At 47.5% G+C, this 14,284-nt stretch overlaps 1 protein-coding gene across 6 annotated transcripts in view; it reads left to right on the forward strand.

Annotated features, from left to right (window-relative positions):
• The window catches only part of mark4b (MAP/microtubule affinity-regulating kinase 4b), a 242,384-nt gene that overhangs the window by 54,429 nt on the left and 173,671 nt on the right, over positions 1-14,284 (forward strand). The gene's annotated exons all lie outside the window — the stretch shown is intronic.

Consider the following 14,284-nt stretch of genomic DNA (forward strand, 5'->3'; position numbering starts at 1 on the left):
ACATTTAGACCACCTGAGTGACCCCCTTCCAAATAATCCCAGTCCAGGTCTTTACAGATCACCTTGGGGGTGATTGTGTGTGTGTCTGTGTATGCCTGGGAGTTGGAGCCGGTTTGGGGCCTGGATGTTGGGGCCAGGGCTTGGGGCTTTGGGGGCTGTGGTCTGGTTCTGGAGTTCTATCTTAAAGCCCACGAAGGTGATCATTAACTCAAAATTTATGATGACAAGGAGGCTCCGCCAATGTTGAGAAAAGTTATGTGCATTTTGTGAGGGGTCAATTCGACAAAGAATGGGAACAAAATCTAGTTTGATCAGTTATTCAGGAGTAAGGCTGACAGAGACTTCCACAGGAAGACTGGTTGCGCTGATGAAGGATGATGTAATAGAGATTGTGTTGTCAGTCACTGTGTGTTTGCTGATTGTAAACAGCTAGGAAAGTGTTTTGATCTGAAAGTTTCACATTGATTATTGATTAGCGTGTCTGGCTCAGTCATAAGAGTCAATCTCCATGGTAACCACTTGTTGTCATGGGTCTGTCTTTCTAGAAACTTCTATCAGAACAGCTTGTGCACAGGTACCCTGAAATGAGCTATAGGCTGGAATCTAATTGAGGGGTTCAGGTGGTTTCTATATAGAATAATAGAACCCAGGGGTGAGTTACAGTCTGGAATCTAATTGGGGGTTTGGGTGGTTTATATATGGAATAACAGATACCTGGGAGTGAGTTACGGACTGGAATCTAATCGAGGGGTTTATATGTAGAATAACAGATACCCGGGAGTGAATTACAGACTGGAATCTAATCGAGGGGTTCAGGGGTTTATAAATAGAATAACAGATACCCAGGAGTGAGTTACAGGCTGGAATCTAATCAAGGGTTTGGGTGGTTTATACATAGAATAACAGATACCTGGGAGTGATTTACGGACTGGAATCTAATTGAAGGGTTCAGGGGTTTATATATAGAATAACAGATACCCGGGACTGAGTTACAGGTTGGAATCTAATCAAGGGGTTCAGGTGGTTTATATATAGAATAACAGATACCCGGGAATGAGTTACGGGCTGGAATCTAATCGAGGGGTTCAGGGGTTTATATATAGAATAACAAACACTGGGAGTGAGTTACAGACTGGAATCTAATCGAGGGATTCAGTGTGGTGGGTGGGGTTATAGTTAGAATAACAGTTTCTCTGGGATCTTGCTGTGCACAATTTGGCTGCTGTGTATCCTACACAACAACAGGGACTACACTTCCAAAATGTTTCCTTGTTTGTAAAGCCCTTTGGGATATGCTGAGGTTGTGAAAGGTGCTATATAAATGCAAGTGTCTTTTTCTTATGTTGTTGGAGGAATCTGGAAAAGACCTGTTTTGTGCCACTTTCATGGTGGTAGGGTTCCTTTAAGAGCCTGCGGACAATCGCAGAACACTCCCAAGGGCTGTGCAGACAGCTTTAGATGCAAATTGTGGCCCAGTGCGAGAGAATCGCTGTGTTCCGTATTGTTCTGAGACACAGTCGCTGGGGGGAGGGGTGAAAAAGCGAGAGACAGAGAGAGGGAGCATGAACACAGATTGTGTTATTAAAATGAGTTTCTCTATGACCTTGTCTGATCTTTCTGGTCTCAGGCAAACAAAGGGCAGTCCGCACTGCGGGGTCCTGTTTTGCTGGCAATACCATGTAAGGAAGTGGCTCAAAAGAGAGCTGGGTCACGTGATCAACACAAACTAAAACTCTGCATTGTCAATGGTTGTCGGACCTTACACAGGGACCCCATGATGAGACAGTTCCATTTAACCCTTCAAGGGCAGTTGTGGCCTATTGAGACTCCGCCCACGGGCTTTGACTGGGGCGTCTGTGACTATGTAAACTGGACATCAAACTTTTTAAAACAAATAGCCAATTTGTTTTTCTGCTTAAGGCAGAGACGCTCATTTATTATTTGGGTTTTGCGAGGAACTTTCAGCTCCGACATGTAAGCTGTGGCCCAGCACTCTTGTCCCTGAGTCAGAGGGTTGTGGGTTCAAGCCATAGGCTCTGAGAGGACACAACGCGAGTATTCTGGTCACCACACGAGTGGCTGCGGCGTATTTGGATTTGCAAGCGATATGCAACAGAGTGCCATACTGGAAGAGTGTGAGGGCCCTTGAGAAGATGCAGAGGACATTCGCCAGAATGGTTCCAGGAATGAGAGATTTTCGCTACAGGGTTAGCTTGGAGAAGCTGGGGTGGTTCTCCTTGAGGAGTGGGGTTGAGGACATTTAAGTCAAGTCTGAGGGGTTCTTCAAAACGTTCTCTCCAGTCAGCACTGATTGCTTCCTCGCACCCCCCCCCCCTCCTCCATGCTTGGTACCAGTGGGTTGGGCCCTTGTCCGTTTGAGCCATAGACGGCCTTTGACAACACTGAAGAAACTGTTGGTGTCTGAGAGTTGTTGGGTCCCCTACACTCTTCCTCCTCAACATTTGTTCCTCATGCGGTGGGTGTTACGCTCCACCGCAGTCTTCAGCTGTCTGAAGGAGTGCTGCTTTTCCTCCTGGAGCTGTGCTGAAGTTTCCAGCCGATGAAAGCTTTGCACTTGGGGTTGGACTGGGTCCCTGTGTCTCCCGGTCATTTGGTGTCAAACCAGCCGTGCTGTTTCCTGCTGGAGAGGCCAAGGAGGACCCCACAGCTGCCTGTTGTGCTGGACTTTCCAGAGGAGCAGGCACTATGGGCACGCTGTGAGGCGCTAACTGAGAAGGGCCACCTTGGCGGGATCCTTGAGGCCTTCACTGTTAATTTCTTTGTGGAATTGCTTCTGTTGCCGCTGCTGTTTGGGGACCAGGCTGATGAATACAGGAGATCAGGTAACAGTGTTGGGTCCAGCAGTCAGCAGTACCTGTCATAGCACAGGTGATGTGGACTTCTCTGTGGTTCTTTGCTCGAACGATGAATGATTCCGTCCTCATCTCCTTTCCTCAATACCCCTGTCCGGGTCAGTCTCGGCATTACCCCAGGTCCACAGCGAAGTTGGAAAAGCCGTTCAACAGCTGGAAAATGACCAAGCCCCTGGAGCAGCTGGAATTCTGAAACAGATATGCTCCTGGCTGCACGATACCTCGCATCCCTCTTCCAAACCAACTTGCCCAGCATCCGGGTGCTGATCACGCGGAACCAGCTCCACTGGGCGGGACCGTGTGGTCTGTGCGCCTGACACCGGACTCCCGGAGCCAGAATCCGACTCGGAACTCGGCCGCGGTGAGAGACTCCCGGGCGGACGGCGGAAACGTTTCTGGGATGTCCTCAAAGCATCCCCGAAGAGGTCAGAGATCCCCGCCCACTCACGGGAGGCCCTGACCTGTGACCGACCAAAACGGAGAGGGTTCATCCGGGAAGGCACCGAGCGCAAGGAGAGACGTGGTCGGGAAGGTGCAGAGGTGAAGCCGAGGCGTTGGAATTGGGGGAGCACAAACCCCCCTCCCCCTCCCCCAAACAACCCACCCACCCAACCCCTCCAGCACCACCTGCTCCACATGGGGCAGAGTCTGCAGATCACGCATCAGACTGATCAGCCACCTCCGAACCCATCCAACCGGAGTGGAAGCAAATCATCCTCCATCCCCGAGGGACTGCCTAAGGAGTTATTCTCCTCGGAGCACAAATGATTGAGAGGAAGTGTAATGGAGCTGTACATGATAATGACGGGCTCAAATCAGGTAGACGTTCTCTGCTACGAAGACTGGGGCACAGGTTTTGGACAAGAGATACAGGGAGATATGATGAAGAACTTTTTTATGCAGAAACTGGTAATGACTTGGTTCCCTCTTTCTCTTTTCCATCCATCCCCTCGCAACCCTGTCCCTCCCCTCGTGCACTCATCCTCTCCCTTATGCCTCCATCCCCCTTTCGTGTCCCTGTTCCCCCCTTTCACCCCCATTGCCCCCCTCCTCGCACCCCATTCCCCCCTTCCTCGTGCCCCCATTTTCCCCCCACTCCTCGTGCCCCCTCCTCACACCCCCATTTCCCCCCACTCCTCGCGCCACTGTCCCCCTCTCCCTTATCGTGTTTTTATGATGGTATAAAGGCACAAACCACACATAAGGGATTGAGTAAACATATTGCAGAGTCATTCATTTAAACTGGGCACATGGGAATATTTATACCAAGATAGGAAGCTTGATGACATCTGTCAGGGAACTGTCCATGCTGGTGTGCCCACAGACTGAAGTGAAGCTGAGACTAGATCACGTGACACATTTCCTTTCTGGTGATGGCATGCTGCTATCCCTTAAAGGTATATTACAACACCCCCCTTTCTTTTTCAAGATACTTTCCCCTCTTCCCAAGAAGTATAACTGTTGACAAAATATGTTCACTTTAGTTATCGTTACATAAGTGTACAGAACTGAGGAATCTAAAGCGTAGTGGTAATCTTCTGGTACACCCAGATCTTGTGATGGTAACCTTGCCTGGAGGTGAGTTTGATTTCTCACTGTGACCTGTCGAGTTGTCATTCTTGCATGTTGATGCTGGTTGTGTTTGGGATCATGTCCTCAATGCAACTGGACTATACGGTGGTTGAGGAGCTGGAATGGATCTGATTTGTCCTCGGTGATGCCTCACTGCTGCGTCTTTGTGTGTAATGGTTTAATAGGACCTTGATTCTCAACAAATCCTTGTCACCTCGGCTGGTTGCCATGCACCTTCTCTGGGATCCTGGATGTGAATTGGACGTCTCAACTCCAAACTTGGCAATAATGGCTCTGCGTTTTATCATGCATGTTGGTCATCATCTCTTGCAGCTTTAAAAGTTGCTCTCTAGTTTCTGAGAGAATACAATGGGTAAGAGTGGGTAAACTGGTACTCACTGGTCTGCCAAACATGAACTCTGCAGGTAATGAAATTGTTGTACTTAAAGGTGTCGGTGTCAGAGGTAACATTGCAATGTGTAGATCTTGCTTGGTCTGTCTACACTTGAGAATTAGGGGTTTCACCGTGTGGGTGATTCATTCAGCTAGGCTGTTAGATCTCGGGGAAATGAGAAGTAGAATTGTGATCGATATCCCACTTCTCTCACACATCCAGAAATGGCTTACCAATAAATTGCGGACCACTATCCATAATAATCTCTCTAGGCACGTCAAATAAACTGAAAATAGCACTTAGAGTGTGCGCAACAGTTGTGTTGGATTAATTGTGCAATTGTTGAATAATGGGGTATTTGGTAAAGTGGTTGACAATGACGATGAAGTCAGTGCCATGGACATGAAAGAGGTCGAATGTGATTCAGGACCGAGGATGGGTAGGAACTTCATGTGGAATCAATGGTGCTTTGTGCTGACTTGGCATCTGCTCTTGGCGTCAAGAAGAGCGAGACATGTCAACTTCAGTGTCATTGTTCATACCCGGCCAACAGACTCTCTCTCTTGCGAACTTTCTTGTCCAATCTATGCCCATGTGTGAGTGAAGCAGTTGTTGAAGAATATCAGGTCGCAAAGATTCCGGTCTGACGACCTGCCTGTCTTTAAAAATGCCTAGCTCATCCTGATTGGGCCTAAATGGTTTCACATGTCCGTTGACATGCTGAATTGAATCAGACGTCCTTCAATGATGGTTTCCACAGCTTCTGTAGTGTGAAATCTTTCATCGTTTCTTCATGTAGCTGCTGTATTTGCATTTGTATTTGCACAAAATGTACCAGATCAATTTGGAGAACATCTCCAATGTCAATGTCAATGAAGTCAGCTTGCAGATCTAGGGATATGTCTTCTGTTTTCACAGCTTTGTCCTGGATGGTGTGGAGCTTCTTGAGTGTTGTGAGAGCTGCACTCATCCAGGCAAGTGGAGAGTATTCCATCACACTCCTGACTTGTGCCTTGTAGATGGTGGACAGGCTTTGGGGAGTCAGGAGGCAAATTACTCTCTACAGAACTTCCAGCTTCGGATCTGCTTTTGTAGCTGCAGCATTTATATGGCTGGCCCAGTTCAGTTTCTGGTTAATGGTAACCCCCTGGCTGTTGATAGTGGGGGATTCAGTGGTGATGATCCCTTTTCATGTCAAGGGGCAATGGTTAGATTCTTACTTAGAAACATAGAAACTAGGAGCAGGAGTAGGTCATTCAGCCTTTTGAGCCTGCTCCACCATTCAATATAATCATGGCTGATCCTCTGTCTCAACACCATATCCCCACTCTCACCCCATACCCCTCGATGCCTTTAGAGTCCAGAAATCTATTTCCTCCTTAAATATATTCAGTGACTTGCCCTCCACGGCCTCTGTGCTGGAGAATTCCATAGGTTCGCCACCCTCTGAGTGAAGAAGTTTCTCCTCATCTTAGTCCTAAATGACCTACCCCCGTATCCTGAGACTTACTGTTCTAGACTCCCCAGCCAGAGGAAACATCATCCCTGCATCCAGTCTGTCCAGCCCTGTCAGAATTTTGTTTCAGTGAGATCTCCTCTCATTCTTCTAAACTCCAGTGAATACAGGCCTAGTCGACCCAATCTCTCCTCATACGACAATCCTGCCATCCCAGGGATCAGTCTGGTGAACCTTCGCTGCACTCCCTCTATGGCAAGTATATCCTTTCTTAGGTAAGGAGACCAAAACTGCACACAATACTCCAGGTCTCACCAAGGCCCTGTATATCTGCAGTAAGACATCCTTGCTCCTGTATTTAAGTCTCAATGAAGGCCAACATACCATTTACCTTCTTAACTGTTTGCTGCCTCTGCATGCTTGCTTTCAGTGATTGGTGTGCAAGGACACCCAGGTCTCTTTGTACATCAACATTTCCCAATCTATCACCATTTAAATAATACTCTGCCATTCTATTTTTCCTACCAAAGTAGATAACTTCACACTTATCCACATTATACTGCATCTGCTATATATTTGCCCACTTACTCAACCTGTCTAAATCACCTTGAAGCCTCTTAACACCCTCCTCACCAATCACATCCCTGCCAAGTTTCATGTCATCAGCAAACTTGGAAATATTACATTTGTTTCCCTTATCCAAATCATTGATATATGTTGTGAATAGCTGGGGTCCAAGCACTGATCCCTGCGGTACCCCACTAGTCACTGCCTGTCTCTTCAAAAAAGACCCATTTACTCCTACTCTCAGTTTCCTGTCTGCTAACCAATTCTCAATCCATGCCAATATATTACCTCCAATCCCATGTGCTTTAATTTTTCGCACTAGCCTCTTAAGTGGGACTTTATCAAAAGCTTTCTGAAAATCCAAATACACCACATCCACTGGTTGTCCCTTATCTATTCTGCTAGTTACATCTTCAAAAAACTCCGGTAGTTTGTCAAACATGATTTCCCTTTCATAAATCCATGTTGACTTTGTCTAATCCTGTTGATATTTTCTAAGTGTCCTGTTGTCACATCCTTTATAATAGACTCTAGCATTTTCTCTATTACTGATGTAAGGCTAACCAGTCTGTAATTCACTGTTTTCTCCCTCCCTCCTTTTTTAAGTACTGGGATTACATTTGCCACCCTCCAATCTGCCAGGACTGTTCCAGAATCTACAGAATTTTGGAAGATGACAACCAACACATCCACAATGTCCATGGCCACCACCTTTAGTGCCCTGGGATGTAGATTATCAGGCCCTGGGGATTTATTGGTTTTCAGTCCCATTAATTTCTCCAGCACTATTGTTTTAGCAATGTTAGTTTCCTTCAATTCCTCCTCCTCGCTAGACCTTTGGTTCCCTTGTATTTCTGGGAAGTTATTTGTGTCTTCCTCTGTGAAGACAGAACTAAAGTAGCTGTTCAGTTGCTCTGCCATTTCCTTGTTCTCTATTTTAAATTCTCCTGTTTCAGACTGTAAGGGGACCTACATTTGTCTTCACTAATCTTTTTCTTTTTACATACTTATGGAAGCTTTTACAGTCCGCTTTTATGTTCCTCGCAAGTTCACTCTCATACTTGTACTTTTCTCCTCTTAATCAATCTTTTGGCCCTCCTTTGCTGAATTCTAAACTGTTCTCAATCCTTAGGCTTGCTACATTTTATAGTAACTTTGTGTGACTCCTCTTTGGATCTAATACTATCCTTCATTTCTTTCATTCGCCACTTGTTGGGCCACTTCTCCTGTTGTGTTTTTGTGCCAGAAAGGAATGTGTAACTGTTGCTATGCATACATTCATTCCTTAAATATTAGCCATTGTCTATCCACAGTCATGCCTTTTAATGAAGTTCCTCAATCTATCTTGGCCAACTCACACCTTCGCAGTTTCCTTTAAGATTTGGGACCCTAGTTTCAGATTGGACTACTTCACTTTCCACCCTAATGAAGAATTCCATCATGTTATGGTCACTGTTCCCTAAAGGATCCCACACCACAAGATTATTAATTAACCCCTCTCGTTGCACTATATCAAATCCAGGATAGCCTGCTCCCTAGTTGGTTCCTCGACACACTGGTCTAAAAATACACCTTGTACACACTCCAGGAATTCAACCACCACAGTATTATTGCTAATTTGATTTGCCCAGTCTATATGTAAATTAAAGTCACACATGATTACTGTAGCACCCTTGCTACATGCATCTCTAATTTCCTGTTTAATGCCGTCCCCTTACCCTATCACTGCGATTTGGAGGCCTATAGACATCTCCCACTAATGTTTTCTGCCCCTTGTTGCTTCTTAGCTCCACCCAGACTGATTCTACATCTAGATTTTCTGAGCCAATATCCTCTCTCACTATTGCACTGATTTCATCTTTAACAATGCCTCGCCACCTCCTTTATCTTTTTGTCTGTCCCTCCTAAATATCGAGTACTCTTGGACATTCAGTTCCCAGCCTTGGTCACCCTGCAGCCCTGTCTCTCTAATCACCATCATGTCGTACCCATTTACATCTATTTGCGCTGTTTATTCATCTCCTTATTGCGAATACTCCGTCTATTCAGATCCAGTGCCTTTAGACTTGTCTTACTAACATTTTTACACACCTTCTTTTGTACTATGGCCCTATTTGCTGCTAGCCCTTGTTTCTTCTGCCTTCCACTTTTGCTTTCTACTTTTCTGCCTTTCATTCCTATCTTTGTTTCTCTCTCTTATGTCTCCCTGCTCAGGTTCCCATCCCCCTGCCAATCTAGTTTATCTAGTCTTGTTGGAGACGGTCGTTTCCCGGTACTTGTGTGGCGCAAGTGTCACTATTGTGAGTTTCTCTTTCACTATGCCAAATCCCCCCCACAACCGCACCACCCCCCATTCTTTCCTGAATTCCTGTTGATAAGCAGGGCCTTGTCCATTCTCGTTTTCCACCCTCTCTGATCTGGAGCTCATCCAAAATGTGGCTCCCGTATCCTAGCTCGCAGCAAGTCCCATTCACCCACCACCATGGCCTGCCACTAACCCCCTCCCCTGACCCCCCACCCCCATGCTCGCTGACCTACGCTGGCTCCCAGTCTGACAACATCTTAAGTTTCTTGTCCTTGTTTTCAAATCCCTCCATGCCCTCGTCCCTCCCTATCTCTGTAATCTCCTCCAGCCCCCAGCTCCTCCAAGATTTATGTCCTCCTCCAATTCTGTGCATTCCCGATTCCCATCGCTCCACCCCTGGTGGCCGTGCCTTCAGCTGCCTGGGCCCCAAGCTCTGGAATTCCCTCCCTAAACCTCTCCGCCCCTCCTCATTTAAGACCCTCTTCTTTGACCAAGTTTTTGGCTGGCCTAATATCGCCTTTATGTGGCCAGGTGTCACGTTTTGTTTGTTTAACATCTCCGTGAAGCAGCTTGCGATGCGTTACTACATTAAAGGCGCTATATAAATGCAAGTTGGTGTTGTTTCAAGGATTGGCCACCTGTATGACTGGACCACTTGACTTAAATCAGTATTGGTTTCTCTGTGATGAATTCTGGCGCCCCATTTGTGCCCACGTCAGAGTTTTGACATTTAGATAATGCCAGAACGAGACACACCTCAAGTTCAAGTAACTCGGTTTTCAAATGTAATCGCTCTAGTTATCTGAAGACTTTTTTCTTAAATTTGTTCATGCTGAGGGGGATAGTGGGTGTCATTGGCTAGGCCAGCATTTATTAGTCATCTATATTTTCCCCTTGAGAAGGTGGTGATGAACCGCCGTCTCGAACTGCTGCAGTCCGTGTGGTGTAGGTACACCCACAGCGCTGTTAGGGAGGGAGTTCCAGGATTTTGACCCAGCGACTGTGAAGGAACGGCCGATGTGATTCCAAGATCGGATAGTGTATGGCTTGGAGGGCGTTTTGGAGATGATGATGTTGCCATGCACCCACTCCCCTTGCCCTTCTAGGGTTCCTACGACATGAAAAATAAATCTCCTGCCCTTACATGTGATTCCAGACCCACAGCAGTGTGGTTGACTCTTAGATGCCCCTGAACAAGGGCAACTGGGGATGGGCAATAAATGCTGGCCTAGACAGCGACAGCCACATCCCATGAACAAATTTTTAAAAAACGATGTTATGACCATTTTATTTTATTTTAAACTGGTTTTTTACTGTTGAACAAAAAAGATGGCTGCCACAAGTCACCTGATCACAGGGTCCACCCTCTGTCCGGGAGCTATCCCCAGTGGTTTCAAAAACAGAATGAGATGAGGAGAAATTTCTTCACCCAGAGAGTGGTGAGCCTGTGGAATTCGTTACCACAGAAAGTAGTTGAGACCAAAACATTGTATGTTTTCAAGAAGGAGTTAGATATCGCTCTTGGGGCGAATTGGATCAAAGGGTATGGGGAGAAAGCAGGAGCAGGCTATTGAGTCGGATGATCAGCCATGATCATAATGAATGGCAGAGCAGGCTCGAAGGGCCGAATGGCCTACTCCTGCTCCTATTTTCTATGTTTCTATTAATAATTCTTTTCTCAGTTTCTCGAATTTCACACTTCATTGTGCAATCAACAGAAGGAGGAGGAAGTGCAGACAAACTGGCTCCCCCACTCTGAGCTATCAGAAAGGAAAATAATCGAACCTTGTTACTGGAAGAGACGCTAATCACCAAGTCGTCTCTCTCCTAAGGAGGAACAATGGAATCCTGGCCAGAAACACAGAAACTAATTGTGAAGCTGCAATTAACCCTTAATTGGCCATATCACATGATCCCAGCCAGAAATCCATACAGGCTGTCTGTCCACCTCCTGTCCATAACCAAACCAAAGCTAGGAAGCTCTGGTGAACCTGTATATAAAACACTGGTTCAACCTCAACTGGAGTATTGTGTCCAATCCTGAGAACTGCACTATAGGAAGGATGTGTGAAGTCTTTGGAAAGGGTTCAGAAAAGATTTACGAGAGTGATTCTGGGGAAGAGGGACTTCAGTTGCCTGGATATATTGGAGAAGTTGGGACTGTCCTCCTTAGAAAAGAGAAGGTTGAGCGGAGATTTGGTAGAGGTGTTCAAAATCATGAGGGGTCTGGACAAAGTCGATCGGGAGAAACTATTCCCATTGGTGGAAGAATTGAGAACCAGAGGATTTAAGGTGATTGGCAAAAGAACCAGAGGTGACATGAGGGTAAAACCTTTTTACGCAGTGAGTGGTCAGGGTGTGGAATGCACGGCCTGAGGGTGTGGTGGAGGCAGGTTCAATTGTGGCTTTCAAAGGGAATTGGATCGCTACCTGAAGAAGCAAAAACTTGCAGGGCTACGAGGAAAAGACAGAGCAAGTGGGACCAGCTGAGTAGCTCTTGCAGAGAACCAGCCTGGACACAATGGGCCCAATGGCCTCTTCCTTTGCTCTAATCACCCTATGAATCTATGCGGGGAGCAGTTGTGGATTCGGGAGGTGCTGTCGAAGAATTAGTTGCCGGTGTGTGCAAAGCAACAATACATAAATGACAAGGAGATAAATGACATATATTAGTTGAGGGAAGAATGTTGGCTAAGACAGGAGGTGACCTCATGGCCTCCTCTTTGTATGATGTTGTGTGTGCCTACATGCCATTGTAATATAAAGATGCTCAGCAGAACAAGGATTAATGTGGGACTGGAGAATAGCACCGTCTATGGTACGATGTATAGAGTCACATGGTAACAGACTGAGAGAACAGTCTGGAAGCAGCCGGCATGGGGGTAACAGCACCATACATGACAGTAAATAGTTAAAGATTAACAATAAAGGGTTCATGTTTAAATGTACAAGTCGCAAGATCTCATCACTGAGCCATCTAAAGAGGCCATATTGCAAACACTCTTCAAATGGTGTCATGGCTTTTTTGGTTTCCATCTGAACAGGGTGGTAAAATTCCTGTACCTGCGCTTTACCTCATTTTGAGTATCCCCCATTTTAACCAAAGGCTGTGCCTTTAGCTGCCTGGGCCTCAAACTCCAGAATCCCCTCCCTAAACCTCTCCACCTCTCTGCCACCTCCTGTAAGAGGCTGCTGTAGACCTACCCCTTTGACCAAAGCCTTTTCGTCACCTGTACGTCCCAACATCCCCTTAATGTGGCTCGGGGGTCTCACGTCTTGTTTGTCCGTGAAGGGGCTTTGGGACGTTTTATGAAATTAAAGGCGCTTCAAAAATACAAGTTGTTGTAGAGGCTCCTGAACTGAGGCTTGAACCCATCAGGGATGTTGGGGGGGTGGGGCTGAGGGCGGGGCTGAGGGCACTGCCGACTGCACCAAGCTGGCAGCCCAGGCACTGAGCCCAACGATCATCCACAGCCCGACCCCATGATGAATGCGGCCAGAGTGAGGGCGAGAGGTTCCGCCCTCAACCTCCCTGGGCTCGGGAGAGGAGGGACAAAAAAAAAATCAGCCGGGGGTTCCAGCTCCCGATTGGCTGGCGAGCACGGGCCTCGGGCTTGGCCTTGATGATGATCCCTGTGGCTGAATAGCCCCCAATCTAAGCTCCTTCCTGAGGGGACGGAGGCTGCTGTCGACAGCCTTGGTATGAGAAGAAGCAGTTTGAACGGAGCAATGCCCTTGGCTGTCGTTGATGTTTGGATATCTGTTATCAGTTGACATGGCCTTAAGCATTTAACTTTCTTTATTCTCAATTCCTGCCATGAAGGAAACCAAATCGAGCATTTCATTTGTGTACATAAGGAAGCACGATGAGAATTGGCCTCTTCCTGTTTTGGTGCAATTCGGACCCTCAGGTTCTTTGATTACTTTAATACATCATTGCTAAATGCCATTCCAAAATAGGGATTACATATCAACACGTTGTTTGAGAGAGAACAGGGGAGGCGTCTCTTGCTGCGTGCAGTTTGCCTTCAGTCTGTGCTCAGATCATTATTGCTCTCACAACACACGCGTGTGCGCACACGCATACAGAAAGGGAGGCGGACACAGAGATACACACGTGCAGGAACCCACAGACCTACATGCACAGGGACCCACAGAGCGTGCACATGCGCACACAGGGGCTCACACATGCACACACACACACACAAAAGAAGGGTCCCACAGGTGAGCCAGCACACGCACCCATGTAGAGGGCATGTGCGCACCCGCACGCGTGCACAGACGCACAGGGCATGCGCACATGCACACGTGCAAGAACAGACCCACAGGCCAGCACACGCGTGCGCTCGCATACAAGAACAGGCCCGGGGGCCAGCACACACACAAGAACAGATTCACAGACAAACACACGCACACACGCAAGAACAGACCCACAGGCCAATGTGCACACGCATGTGCAAGAACAGACCCACAGGCCAATGCGCACACGCATGTGCAAGAACAGACCCACAGGCCAATGCGCACACGCATGTGCAAGAACAGACCCACAGGCCAATGTGCACACGCATGTGCAAGAACAGAACCACAGGCCAATGCGCACACGCATGTGCAAGAACAGACCCACAGGCCAATGCGCACACGCATGTGCAAGAACAGAACCACAGGCCAATGCGCACACGCATGTGCAAGAACAGACCCACAGGCCAATGCGCACACGCATGTGCAAGAACGGACCCACAGGCCAATGCGCACACGCATGTACAAGAACAGACCCACAGGCCAGCACACCTGCAAGAGCAAACTCACAGGCCAGCACACACGCGTGCACACAAGAGCAGACATACAGGTCAGCGTGCACACACATGCACAACAGCAGTCCCACAGGCCAGCACGCATGCACACGCACAAGAACAGACCCACAGGCCAGCACACATTCACGCACAAGAACAGACCCACAGGTCTGCGTGCATGCACACACGCAAGAACAGACCCACAGGCCAGCACACACGTGTGTACACACACACACACTCTCTCTCACTCAGGGACCCACCCTTGCATGCAGACCTAGATGCACAGACACACACATGCAGGAGAGAGCTCATTAGCCAAGAGCAATG

This window comes from Carcharodon carcharias, chromosome 34, assembly GCF_017639515.1.
Source record: "Carcharodon carcharias isolate sCarCar2 chromosome 34, sCarCar2.pri, whole genome shotgun sequence".
NCBI lineage: Eukaryota > Metazoa > Chordata > Chondrichthyes > Lamniformes > Lamnidae > Carcharodon > Carcharodon carcharias.